This window comes from Zootoca vivipara, chromosome 1 (assembly GCF_963506605.1).
Source record: "Zootoca vivipara chromosome 1, rZooViv1.1, whole genome shotgun sequence".
Taxonomy (NCBI): domain Eukaryota; kingdom Metazoa; phylum Chordata; class Lepidosauria; order Squamata; family Lacertidae; genus Zootoca; species Zootoca vivipara.
Window position 1 is genome coordinate 90,523,100 of NC_083276.1, and position 13,778 is coordinate 90,536,877.

General features: G+C 41.9%; 1 protein-coding gene across 1 annotated transcript in view; it reads right to left on the reverse strand.

The window, feature by feature from the left end:
- LOC118091662 (uncharacterized) overlaps positions 1–5,400 on the reverse strand; it is a 78,297-nt gene extending 72,897 nt beyond the window's left edge. Inside the window, exon 1 of the mRNA XM_035128831.2 lies at positions 5,271–5,400. The gene's annotated coding sequence lies outside the window, so the exon portion shown is untranslated. The remainder of the gene's footprint in view (positions 1–5,270) is intronic.
- Positions 5,401–13,778: the final 8,378 nt, after the last annotated feature.

Here is a 13,778-nt window from a genome sequence, read left to right on the forward strand (position 1 = left end):
CATCATTTGATTTACTGCTTTAAAATGTTCAACTATATAATGAAGTAGGTCCTCCCTCAACATACAATGGGCATATGGAATTGTCGTTAAAGGAGCTTGGTTTTTTAAAACAAACAAACAAACAACTGAACAAACAAACACCTTTCACAATGAAGCAGGCTTGAACACAAAAAAAGAACTGACAAAACTTGTTTCGCATATTTCTGTACCTTTTTCTTCTTCTTGTTTCCCCCTATTTGTGCTGACCTGTTGCCATTAGTGATTTCATATATATTTAAGACAATGGTCACCTGATCTTTGGAATCAATGAGAATTTTTTTTTAAAAAAAAAGATTAATAGAAAACCTTAGGCTTGCACAATGTAACAGAGGTCAGCTATTCATTTGTTTCCTCCAAAGAAGGGCCCATGGAAGTTCTTGTTCCTCAAAGGTCTACAATGCACACTGCAGTGTGTTACTGCAGAAAACTGCCTGCAGAGCAACCCGAACCCAAGGGCAAACTATATATGACGTGAAATGCATATAAGATTCAGCACGCAAATTTTAAAGACTTTGAAAATTAGGTTGGGGGAAGAATCAATACCACCGTGCATGAGTAGGGTTTTTCCCCTTAATAATAATAAAACAAACCCCTTTTCCCTGTGTGCCACAGTCTGCAGAAACTATCCCTATCCCCAAAGCTGATATTAGTCTTGGGAAAGAAGCTTTTATTTAAGTGAAAATTAAAAACTAATATAGATGTTACAAGGTTAAGAAATTAAGGAAAATTACAAGTTTTCCAACCAAACAGATCTGGAGAAAGATTTCATTCCGACTCCATATATGGTAGTCAGATCCTAGTGATCAAAAGCTTTCCATTGAGACTGTGTATCAACGATCACCTCTGCTGCATAATGACCGTTCCCCAAATAAAAGGGGAGGCGCATAGAACGGGGTCTTGTGTCATCATTCTGCTTGGGGGGCTGCCTGGGGGCTTTGGGGGACTCCGCTTGACTGCGCAATAAAATCTATTGCCCCCTTACAGTACTGCAATTCTTGATAGTATGAAGAGTTGATTTAGCATCAGTAGCTTGATAATTTTACCAACACAAGTAGGAAGGCAAAAGCCTCATTGAAGGGTGTAAGAAGCCTGTTCGGTGTTTTCCTAATTACAGCCTTTTCCTCTTGGGCTGCATAATTAAAAGGCAGTAGGAAATTCAAACCAGATTACAAGCAATTAATAGTCTAGGCAATTTCACACACACAACCAAATAAAGCTACAGTCGTCCATCTCCCGCGCACATTTTTAGAAGAGTAGATGAATGCATAATCAGAGAGATATTCTTCAGGAGTGGGACAAAGTGAAGATCTCTCTCCAATACAGTAAATACTCTCAGACCAAAATGTATGCATCTGTTGTAGCCATGCTGATCATATCATACTTCTGGGGGTTTGTTTTCGCTTTTCTAAAGTACAGCTTTAAGAATGATGAAAACCTGCAAAATGTCCTCAATATCATTGTATCCACTGATGGCTTTGGTTATATGCTTGGTGGCAAACCAGGGTCTGCATCTGAACTGGGCATAAAAGTTGTGGGGTACAGAATAATGTTTAGTCTATGGCCCCAATAATTGGTAACCCACCTGTTCTTATCTGCATAAATTAGTCATCCAGTTAGCTATGCTTTATAAGGTGGCAAACTCTTTAGCTTGGCTTGCTCTGAATCACTCTTCTTTCAAACATTCTGTGCATCTCATTCACATTAACATCTCCCATGTTGATTTCTCAGTTTCCCATCACTTTGCTTTGGGGAAAAGATCTTACTATGTTTTTCCTACATCAGCATATGCTTCCTCCAGCACACATATTGCACTTCCCATTTCCATCTGTACGTGAGATGCCCCTGTCAGCAAGCCACATTGAAAACAATGGTCCTAAAAGCTCCACAGCAGACCAAGTACAGTGGTACCTCTGGTTACAAACTTAATTCATTCTGGAGGTCCGTTCTTAACCTGAAACCGTTCTTAACCTGAGGTACCACTTTAGCTAGTGGGGCCTCCCGCTGCCACCGCCACATGCTTTCTGTTCTCATCCTGGGGAAAAGTTCTTAACCCAAGGTACTACCTCTGGGTTAGCAGAGTCTGCAACCTGAAGTGTTTGTAACCTGAGGTTTTTGTAACCCGGGGTACCAGTGTATTATTAGAAAATTGTGTTCACATTTTATAATTGGCATGTGCACTTGTATTTGTGCTGGCCTGTGCTCAGGGCCGTCTCAAGCCGGTCAGCCGCCGTGGCGCGCAGATCGTTCTGGTGCCCCTGCCCTGGTGGGCGGGCGCAGTGCGTAGCATGGCTTCCGTGTGGCTTTGCCACGCAGCGCCCTCCTGCCGGTGCTCATTCTTGGCAAAAAAAGGGGGGAGGACAGCTACCAAGGATGACCTCATTGTTATCATCTGACACAAGTGAAAAAGTCTTTCACATCATCTGCTACCAAATTCTTCCAATTGGTGATGCCAAGGATTTAACTTGAGACCTTCTGCATGCAAAGCATGTGCTCCCACTGAGCTATGGTACCTGCATTGGGAACAACAGCTGAGCTCTATGCAAGTGCAATGCCCATTCCAGAGAACAACTTCTTGCTATCCTGTGCCATGCATTGTGTTATATCTAAAAGCAGTATCACCAAAGATACAATTGGTACAAAGCATGATTGTTATTGAAGTTGTTACTAACACCGCTTATATGGCAGTTTACTATGCCAAGTCTTTCACAGGCTCTCCACAACCCCATGAGGTAGGCAAGGCTGAGTGATTCCTATGCAACAAATAATACAGTGAAGGTGAGAATCTAAGACTTGCCTCCAAATCACCCCCACAAGTCCATTTTTGACATGCTATTTGAATTTAGGCTCTCCTTGACTTTTTGTTCCCCTCTTTTATGAGTGCCACAGCAAATAAATGCAAAGAACACCCAATTGTGAATTAGATTTCTGCTGTGTAATTATAATTGAAGAGGTGTAGATTTGGCTTTGGCTGGTTATTTATAGATTCACGTTGGAATTCTATTTATACTTGACATTTTCCAATAATCCAATGAAATAACTCCCCACCAGCATTCAAACAGATGACCTTGCCAATGCCTTCTGGGGCTTCAAATCCATATGTATAAAAGAAAGAGGGGAATATATTATGAATCAGAGTGGTGAAAGGAAAAATGAGTCACATCCTCCTGATTCAAAGGGTGAGATGCTAAGCAGCTCTCTTTTCTTTCTTTTATAAAAAACACTTTACAAGAAGTATGAAATCAGCTATCCCAGATGGGGAAACAATCATCCAGAAATGTACGCATTTTCTGCCCCGCTGCTCTGAGAACGCTTAGCATTTTTGCCTACTACAGATGCTGAGCTATCTCAATAATTGACTGGAAAGTGTTTGGATTTCCCTTAAATCTTTATAACAGCAGGGAAATCCTATTTTTCAATATATCCAACAGGAACTGTGCTTTTTGCATCGGTGAGTGCAGTATGGATTATCATGTACGTACTTAAAACAACCCTTGCATGCAAATTTCCACAGGGAGGTGAAAATTCATCCTTTGTATAGTATCTTCGTTTCGCCTCTAGGTTTTTTTTTTAATTCATACTTTCATTCAGTCTATCATTAATGTTAGAAATCATTATTAATAAGAGGGCAATAGGTACAACAAAAAGGCATGGTGAGTCGTCCTCAGACTGTAGGAACAGTCTGTTGAGCATCAGACACAGCCAGAAAAGGAGTGAATGCATTTTGGAAGCAATGCCTTGCCTCTGCAATGTGACAATTCCGATATGGATGCAGCTAGGTAACAAACCTAGTAGCAAAATGATTGGTTCTGTACCAGAGCAGATCCTCTGATAATGTAAGATGTGGTTTCTATTTATTTAATGATGTTCTTGACTTGCTATTTCAAGGGGGTGGGGGATGACCAGAACACAGGCAAATAAGAGAAGGCACTGCCTGCTTACTAACCTCTTGTATCTCTCCCTTTCACTCTACGCAGCCATTTGCCTTTGTAGCAAAGCCTATGCTACAGCCCTGCAAGCTTGGGTCAGTACAGCCAGGTTTGCTTTGGAAACCAGTTCCTTCCACGCAGTCTTTCTGAACAAAGCTATTCCTTTAATAACCCACAAACTTCCACAAATCTGTCTTCTTATGACACCTAGCCCTACTGATGAAATCTCTACCAGACAAGGTATGGCACAATGAGGATTTCTAAATAATAATAATAATAATAATAATAAGCTATAAGTGCATAAAAGGTGGAGATACAAACACATGGAAAGGAGAAATGGATGCTAATTTTTAACGAGCAAGAAAAACATTCTGAGAACTAACTCAAGCAGACTCTTAAATTGAATACTAAATGTCTGGTTTATGCAAGGTGGCAGCTTTTTCTTTTCCAGAAATCATTCTTAAAACCATGGCAGAGTCAAGCAGAAACAACCGGTGCATGATTGTGGAATCCCTAACTGACAAGTGGTTGCTGCAGCTTTGGTTCTGAGGCACCCCTTCCTCTTACACACGGTGGCCCTTATTTTAAATGGTTGTACAGTATTCTTTTTTCAGAACACCGCAATCCCATAAACCACCATGGATAGCCGGAACTCCAAGGAGCCCCATGCACAGTTCTCTGGTGTAGCCTATTATTATTATTATTATTATTAAATTAAAATGAATCAGACACCTTTCACACAACGGGCACAAAACCGTTAGGTATCTACATACAGAACTTAACCCTGCAAAGCACTCGACGAACAGCCTTCAAGCCCAAGTGGGAAGTTTCTTCGCCTTCACGCCTTCTTCCACAACCCAGCCCACCCCCACCCCCTCTGCCAGTTCAGCTTCCTCGCTCCCCCTTCGGAAGAAACTCCGTCCCCAACTTTCATGCCGTTTTTGATCTGCAAACCTTCACGCACCAAACAACCGTCGCTTGGCTGGCTGGCTGGCTGGCTGGGTGGGTGGGAAATCCGCAAGAGCCGGGATGCGCCTTATTGATTGTGTGCAGTGCGCGCACAATAGAAGCAAGGAAGGAAGCTGCATGCACACACACACGCACACACACAAAATAAAGGCAACAAGCACAACCCCAAACGGGGAAGGAGTGCCCATCCATGCCACAATCTAGCAGCTCCCCCGCTTCCATTTTGGCAAGTTCCCCTCACCCTTTCTCGCCTTGCATTCCCACCCACGCCCCACGCCCCCCACACGCGGCTTTTGTTCCCCTGCTGTCCCCTGCTGAGCCTCCCGGTTCCTTTACCTGGAGCGCTTCGGCTAGGATGTTTCGTCTCGCCGCTTTTGTTGCGCCCGCTCTCCGTCTTCGGCTCCAGGCGCTGCAGCACCTTGCGCGGCGGATAAGCGCGCCCTCCTCTTCCCTCTCCTCCTCCTCCTCCTCCTCCTCCTCCCCTGCCGAGCTTGTTGCAGGCTGGCGGGCAGCCTCTGGTTTAGTCCGTCGCCACAGCAACCCCCGGCAAGAGGCGCGCGAGAGAGGAGCAGCGGCCGCGCTGATTGGGCAGCTGCGGCATATATGCAAAAGAGGCGAGGGGGGCCGGGCCAGGATAGATAGATAGTTTATTACGGCCATAGGCCCATATGCAATACCAATATACATTGTACAACAAAGCAAATATGACAAAATAAAATTAATAAAATTCAAATACATATCTAAAATCATAAATTCCTAAATTCCATTAAAATAAGAGCAATACAGCACTTAAAATATCAGATTATCACTATAAATCAGTATTATATAAGCGAGATCAATAATCATAAAGTAATCCATTTTTCCTCTTATAAGCTAAGACTGTAATCAGAAACCTGGCAACAAAAAGGGACCTACTCGGATCAGAATCTTGCAGTAAGTGTGTTAACTGTGTTTCCAAGGAGTCACCTGAGGTTTCCGATAATAAAGGGAACAAAAATCTGGTCCGAGAAACTGAATGCAGTGGGCAGCAAAATAGTATATGTTGTAAGGATTCAATAGATCTATTATCACATACACACACAGCTGAAATCTGACCTTTGGAAAATCTATTGTTCATAACATTAGAAGGAAAGGCATTAAATCTTGCCTTAATAAAGGCGTATCTGTGGACCGCTACAGACAAGGAAGTCAAATAAGATGGTATCTGCTGGGAAGGCACTATGCCAAGATTTAGTGGTGAGCAAGTGCCACTACCCAGAATGGTGTTTTGTTGGAGGTCAATCTCCTCAAGTTTTTGAATGAGGGTTCTTTTAGCCGTGGCTAGGTCCAGTTTTAATAGTTCTGATGGGGACAATCCATAGGTCACTACTTTAGAATGGATCTCTCTTGCCCATGGGCTGGGAAAATCATCCCTCCAAAGACATTGAATCAGGTACAGATTCGGGAGCCTTTGCCATAAGGACAACCAATAGCAAAGGCTGCGCCTCCAAAGAGTATTTTCTAAAGATGTAGTTTTTAATTCTAAGCGAATAGCCGCATTGCTAACGCACTGAGGGAGTTTTAACAGCCGTCTCAGGAATTGGTTTTGAATGACCTCCAATGGCATCAAATTTACTGCGGTCCCCCATAAAGGGACAGCATATGCCAGTGTCGCGATCACTTTGGCTTTAAATACCTTCAGGGCGGATGGCACATGAAGAGCCCCATCGGAAAAGAAAAAGCGCAAAAGCGCAAAAGAAAGGGCTTTAGCCTTATTTGAAATATATGCAATATGCGCCTTCCAACCCAGATTGTATTGGAGAAAAACTCCCAAATATTGAAATTTATATACCTGTTCAATAGGTTTTCCATCTAATTGCCACTTATAGGATTTTCGACTTTTTGAGAAGATTAGTACTTTTGATTTAGATTGATTTATAGTAAGGGAGTTGGTTTTACAGTATGAAACAAATATTTTAAGTGCTCTCCTGAGGCCAATTCTTGAAAATGACAAAATTACTGCATCATCAGCATAGAGTAGTAATGGGCATCGATAGTTTGCAAGACGGGGGGCATGAATGGTTGTCTGAGATTCAGCCAATGGTGTCCTCATGTCACTAATAAATAAATTGAAAAGAAAAGGAGCTAGGATACAACCTTGACGGACTCCTCTGTTGATGGGCACAGAGTTTGTGAGATCGCCGGCTGGGGTTATTCTCACCCTAGCAGCCGACCCCTCATGCAGCTGAATTATTAGCCACAAAAGTCGTCTGTCAATTCCCCATCGAACCAACTTTTCCCAGAGTAACCTTCTGGGGATGCTGTCAAATGCAGCCTTAAGGTCGATAAAAGCCGCACAGAGTTGGCCTTGGTTTGAAGAAGAATATTTTCGGGCTAGATGGTGCAAAACTAAAACATGGTCCGTTGTTGACTGGTTCGGTCTGAATCCTGCTTGCTCAGGGCCTATCAGTTTCTTTTCTTCAGCCCATTGAGTAAGTCTACGCAATAGAAAACGTGCGTATATCTTTCCAATTATTGACAATAGGCTAATATTCCTGTAATTCTCCGGATCATCCGGGGAGCCTTTTTTATATATCGGAATTATTATAGCATCCTTCCATATTTTTGGTACCCTTCCAGTTGCATTAATGGCATCGAAGGTGACAGCCAAGATTTTTGCCCACCAGTCAGAATGTAGTTTTATGGCTTCAAGGCCGGGCCAGGGAAGGAGCTTCTTCGCCGGGGCGTGTCTTAGGCGAGCGTGAGGGATGCACCTGCTGGGATCTCACGGAGCTCAGCTGCTATTCCAGAGGGCGAAACGGGCGGGGAAGGAAGGGGTACTTCCAAGGCAGCAGGAGAGGGCAAGGTTGCTCGAAAGGGGCTTCTCTGAGCCAAGTGCTCGTTTCACTCCCGACGCATTTCCCCTCTGGAAGCAGGTTTATGTCCACGGAGTTACGCCAGACAAAAGATTTAGGGATATCTGATCTCGCGCAGAGAATGCCATTATTGAATATTTCCAGAGGAGGGGCTGTGTTGGTCTGTTGCAGCGGGGAACGAGGAACAGTCTCGTGGCACCTCAGAGACTTCAACAAATTGACTGTGGCAAGAGGATAGCCTAAGCATTCATGGGTTACAGATGGAGTGGTCCACAAAAAACTTGTGCCAACGCCAGAATACATTTGTGAGTCTTTTAAGGTGCCACAAGACCCTTTGTGTATCATTCTCAAAGTTGAAGGTGCTACCACTGCTGTTTATGGATGCTTTTGGGACTTGGGAGTCCCAAAGGGCCAAGGTCATATGGGATTTTCAGGAGGGACCGGATGAGCTGACATTCGGGGAAGAGAACTGCCAAAAGGTTAGACTTAGGTCAAGGTTTAGTCCTATTTTCCATATCAGCTTCCAGTTCTGCAAAACAAAAACAAGATACCTGAATATAGTGCAATTATTATTACTGTTATTAAGCTTGTGTACTGCCCTTCATCCAAAGATCACAGGGCGGTTCACAATAGGCCAAAGGGAGCAATGTAATCCCCAAATAGGGTACAAATTCTGACTAAACAAAAGAAGTTTCTGACAAAGCTGTTTGACAGTGGCCTAGACTACTTTGGAAGGTAGTAGACTCTTCTTCATTGGAGGTTTTTAAATAGTGGTTGGATGGCCATCTGTCAGGGATTCTTTAGCTGTCATTTCTGCAGGGGTTGAACTAGATGACCATTGGGGTTCCTTCCAATTCTACAATTCTGATTCTTAGTGTCATCATCTCCACACAAAAAATCTGCACATGCAGTTCTTTGCATAGTCTTTTGACCAGTCCTGACCCAAGTGGTGTTTCGCAATTGATAACACTATACTTTATTTGACCCCTGGGAGTAAAATGATACTGTGTTTTTAAAACATTGTATTTTATAATGCCTGATTTACTACGGGGCTGTCCAAAAACAAGGCACTGTTGCCCAGTAAGAAGAATATTTTATGCATCCATTCTACCCCATTTACAAGACTCGAGATGGATTAGAGTGTCAGAACAGCATGTGTTAAACACCTGTTGAAAACAGAATATATGTGTTTTTTAATGGAGCAATGTGACTTGTCCAGTTTGCTGTCAGTGCAAAGGCAGTTATCACAACATCTAATTTATCCTTTATTTCTTTGAATATATATAAATACACCTAATTCTGTTTCCTGGAAAAACAACAACACCAGTAGTTTCTCAGTAAGCTTTGTGCATTTATTCACACAATAGCTGAGAAAGGATCTTTTGGGCTTGGAACCTACTGACATCAGTTTGACAGCCCACTGAGATATGTTAAAATAAGCTGCTGCCTGCTAACTTTGCTTTTCAGGGAGCCCTTTGTCACCACAGATCTCTAGTTACTGGAGGTCTGAATTTAAGGTGGGAAACAGGGTTTATTAGGAAGGAAGTACCAGGAGCAAATGACTAGATGGTGTCAGGATTCTGCTTGTTCAGGGACAATAATCTGCCTGGTTGTTTAAAGTGATGGTTCTCCATTGTAGGAACCTGTGACGTATTGAACTCTTTTGCTTCCCACACTTATCGAGATGAATTTTCCAGATGTGCTCTGTGGCCGTTTTGTCGCTTGAGGCACTGTGTACAGATGAATGGCTGTTATTTGTTATTTCTCTAATTTGTATCCTTCAGCGGTTCACTACTTTGACTGGAACAACATTGCCCCAGCCAAGCAGTATTATCTTAAGGTGGGAGGTAGGGTGGGATGTGATTCAACAAATTGTTTCAATTAATCAAAACTCCAGAATTGTACAATAAATCTAAAATGGCCGCATGGACCAGTTTGCACAGCAGGCTTATTCCCTTTCCTCAGAGAATGTGTGGTAGTCCGAGGTGAATGCATCAGAGATGACAGAGCCTTTGCTTTGAACTGTCTTGGCCTCTGATGGGCTCCTTGGGTGACCTCTGCACCAGGACCCTCAAATAGACCCTTATTATTGCTGCTGTTATTGTTGATAATTTATGAATAACTTTTAACATGTGCACCAAGATTATTTATGAACATCACAAAAAGAAGCTACAAATAGTTTTTGAAAACAGAACAAAAATTGAACACGAAATACAAAGTCAACACGGATGGCAGAGGCCTTTTCATCCAGCTGGAAAAACCCTTTGGAACAAAAATGTCTTCATTCCTTTCTGGGAAGTACAGACAATGGCACTTGTCATATCTCAGCTGTAATGCTATTCCACACCACAGGGGCAGCCACATTGAAAGCCCTGCTTTGTGTTTCTGTGGGATGTGTTTCTCATATATATTTTTATAAGCAATTTATTAGATTTTCCAATTAAAACACATTTAAAAACATTAAACAAAACAAACAAACATTCAAAAAACAATACCATACATCAATCTTTTTAGCTTCTCTCACAATCTTCCATTGACAATGCTCCGCCGAGCTTGACCTCCCTCCCTCCCCTCATTTGGTTTTCTAATCAGTTCTCATCTCGCAGTTCCTTTATAGCTTCCCTTTAATGTCAATTCGTAGGATTTATTTCAGTCCTGCAAGTGTCTTTAAACTTCTACAGTTCTTTTCCATATAGTCCACAAATTTACTCCAATCTCTTTGAAACCTTGTTTCCCCTTGGTTCCGGATCCTGCTAGTCAGTCTCGCTAGTTCTGCATAGTCCATCATTTTTGTCTGCCACTCTTCAATCGTCGGTAGGTCCTTTTGGGCTAACAATGTCCTAGCCGCGGTTGTCACATACAGAAATAGTATATTATCCTCCTTAGTAATCTCTTGACCTATAATTCCTAACAAAAATGCTTCAGGTTTTTTGGGGAAAGTATATTTAAAAATCTTTTTCAGTTCATTATATATCATTTCCCAAAATTCTTTAACTTTTTCGCACTTCCACCACATGTGATAAAAGTCTCCTTCCTTTTCGTTACATTTCCAGCATAATCTATTACTCATTTTAGATAATTTTACTGGAGTTAAATGCCATCTATACATCATCTTCCAGACATTTTCTTTCAGGGCGGTACATGCAGTAAATTTCAATGTTTGATTCCATAATTTCAACCACGCATCATATTCAATATTAGTGTTTCTCATATTTTTGGAACTTGCAGGACCAGCTCTCCCAAAGACTGGGTGTATAAAGGATAAGGTGGTCTCTCAAGCAGTCTGGTCCTGAGCTGTATAAGGCCTTTTATGTCAGTACCAGAACCCTAAACTCAGCCTGGTAGCTGATTGTGAACCCATGCAAATCCTGCAAACAAGGTGTTATATGCTGGTGGTATATGCTTGCCCCAACAAGCAGCATAGCCACCACCTTCTGCATTAGCTGCAGCCTCTGAACCAACCTCAAGGGTAGCCCCACATAAAACACATTGCAGTAATCCAAGTTGCATGGGCAACTGTAGCGAAGCTATCCTAGTCCAGGAGCAACCAAAGCTGGTAAAAGGCACTCCTAGCCACTAAGGACACCTGTACATTCAGTGGCAGAGCTGGATGTAGAACCAGCTCCAAACAATATACCTGATCTTTCAGGGAGTGGAACCCCATAAAGGGCAGACAAGTTACTGTTTTCTTGGACCTGGGAACCACTCACTCACAGAGCCTCCATCTTGCCAGGATTCAGACACGGTTTATTAAACCTCATCTAGCCAACCACTACACCTAGAAACTGATCCAGGGCCTTCTCTAGATAATGTAATATTTGCCAATTACTCATTCTTGCATTATTTTTACTCCAAACCCAAACAGGAAATCTGCCCTCCCTGATTCATTCTAGGTTACAGGCAAATCTACAACTCTTAATTCACATTGCTGATTTGTGACTTCAGAACTGGGAAAGTGATAAATTATTACTTTGAATTAATGCAGAGTGAGAAAGGGGCACGATCTCATTTACCTTTTCATCTATATTCCTCTCCTCTTTGGTTGGCCTCACTCTTTCTGGACTTGGGTGGCTGTCTCCCAGTTCCTGCTAGAAAAAGGCTTACTTTCAGTAGTCACATTATAATGTCACTAAAATAACAATGACATCAATGCATCCTATCACATAAGGCTAGGCAACTGTAGCAGACAACCAAAAACTGAGTGACTAAGCAGCCCCAAAATGCATATTGCTGCAGATCTGATGAAATAAGTTACAGGCCAAATCTGGTCCATGGGTCATAGGTTCCCTCACTGCTTCTTTAAGGCAAGGACCAAGAAAGTAACTTTGACATTATAGTAAAAACTGTGTATTACAAACTGCATGTTAAGAATAGGTCTCTGGCCTAAATACTGTACGGCTTTCTCAAAAGATAGTAGTCTTTCTGAAGCAACAAACAGCATTAATGGAAAAATGAAGTGACTTCTGAATTGTTTTGTGATATGATGGGACCTCAATAGTGGTTTTCTTGCAAACAAATAACAGATAAAACATTGATTGCTTGGACAGAGATAAGTACATAGGTTATTTACAATGATATCTATTCTCTCACAGGGGACCACTCTCATTAAGATTAAATGTAGAATCCCACTCAAATCAATTAAAAATTTCAACATTTAAGTGGTGTGCATGAATAGAGCCCCAAAATACATACATTGAACAATGGAAGTATGGTTGGAATTCTGTATTGGGAGGTTTGTAGAGCTCAAAAGCCAACGTGTAAAACTTAAAAGTAAGTAAACCAACCCTGACCCAGCCCTCTGGCTGATAGCAGAAAGCTATTTTCATCCATTAAAGGAGCTACCGGTATATTACAGGAGCAGCATCCCCCCAAGATAAAATGGTAGTAGAGACCACACAGCCTTGGAAAGAAGTAGAACCATGTTTATGCTGGTGATAAATAGTCTTGTATGGTGAACTCCACTGACACTTAGGTACTTTTAATCAGCCATTGAAAAGGGGGGTTAAAAATGGAAATCCTATTATCTAGCAAACTGCATATTACAAAGGGGGAGTTCATAATCTAGTTCAATGGTAGTAAGTGGCAGAGGCCATTAGCATGACAATGAATGGACTTTTGGTGAGACAGCTCTGTAATTCATCAGCTATTTAACACAGGCCAGGGGGTTCATTTCTTTAGAGGAAATGCATTATGCAGGACACCTTTGTGAACATCTCCCTGTGATAAAAAGATGCTATAATGAGGATAATTAAGAAAAGTTGGGTATAGAGCACTGCAGTGCAGTAACAATTCATAAAACAAGAAAGTCCAGTGTAAAAGGTATGGCACACAGTATGGAGACAGAGAGAGCCTCGAGGGCAAAGTGAGGAGCAGCTCCTGAAATGTTTTCACATGTCCTAGAAGCAGGAAAACTCTAGGCTCTTCAAAGTTGTTTCCAAGCTGCTCTTGGAACACATTGCTGCACTGTTTTTAATGAGCATTGCTGATTCACTCTGTGCCTAGAATATGAAGTGGTGGGGAATAAGCCCATTATACTGTATAGGAGAAAGCCCAAAGTTTGACAGTTCCACTTAAAGGTGGTAACTAAGCTACGGGTTTGCTGGAGATAAAAAGCTACCCTTTCTCGATAGGCATACAATTTAGAAAGAAATATTTCATTGTACTGATGCATTAGCCCTGCACTGCCAATGTCATCATATCACTGCCACACCTCTGTGTTTCATGACATTAGCTGTGGCGATGTCCCAATATAGTAACAAATGTTATGCATCAAATCTTAAATGGGTGGAATCTACACACATATAAAAAATGTTCTGAAAATGCTTTTTAAAAAAGCGTTTTAAAAATACATTGAATTTTCCATAAGGCTCACCATCGCCATCTAGTGTCACATTGTATATAGCACTTAAAACACACTTAAAACCTTTTATATGCAGGTGTATAGCTGAGTCCTTGGTCTTGTCTTGGTCTGTTAAAAAGGGACTTTTTT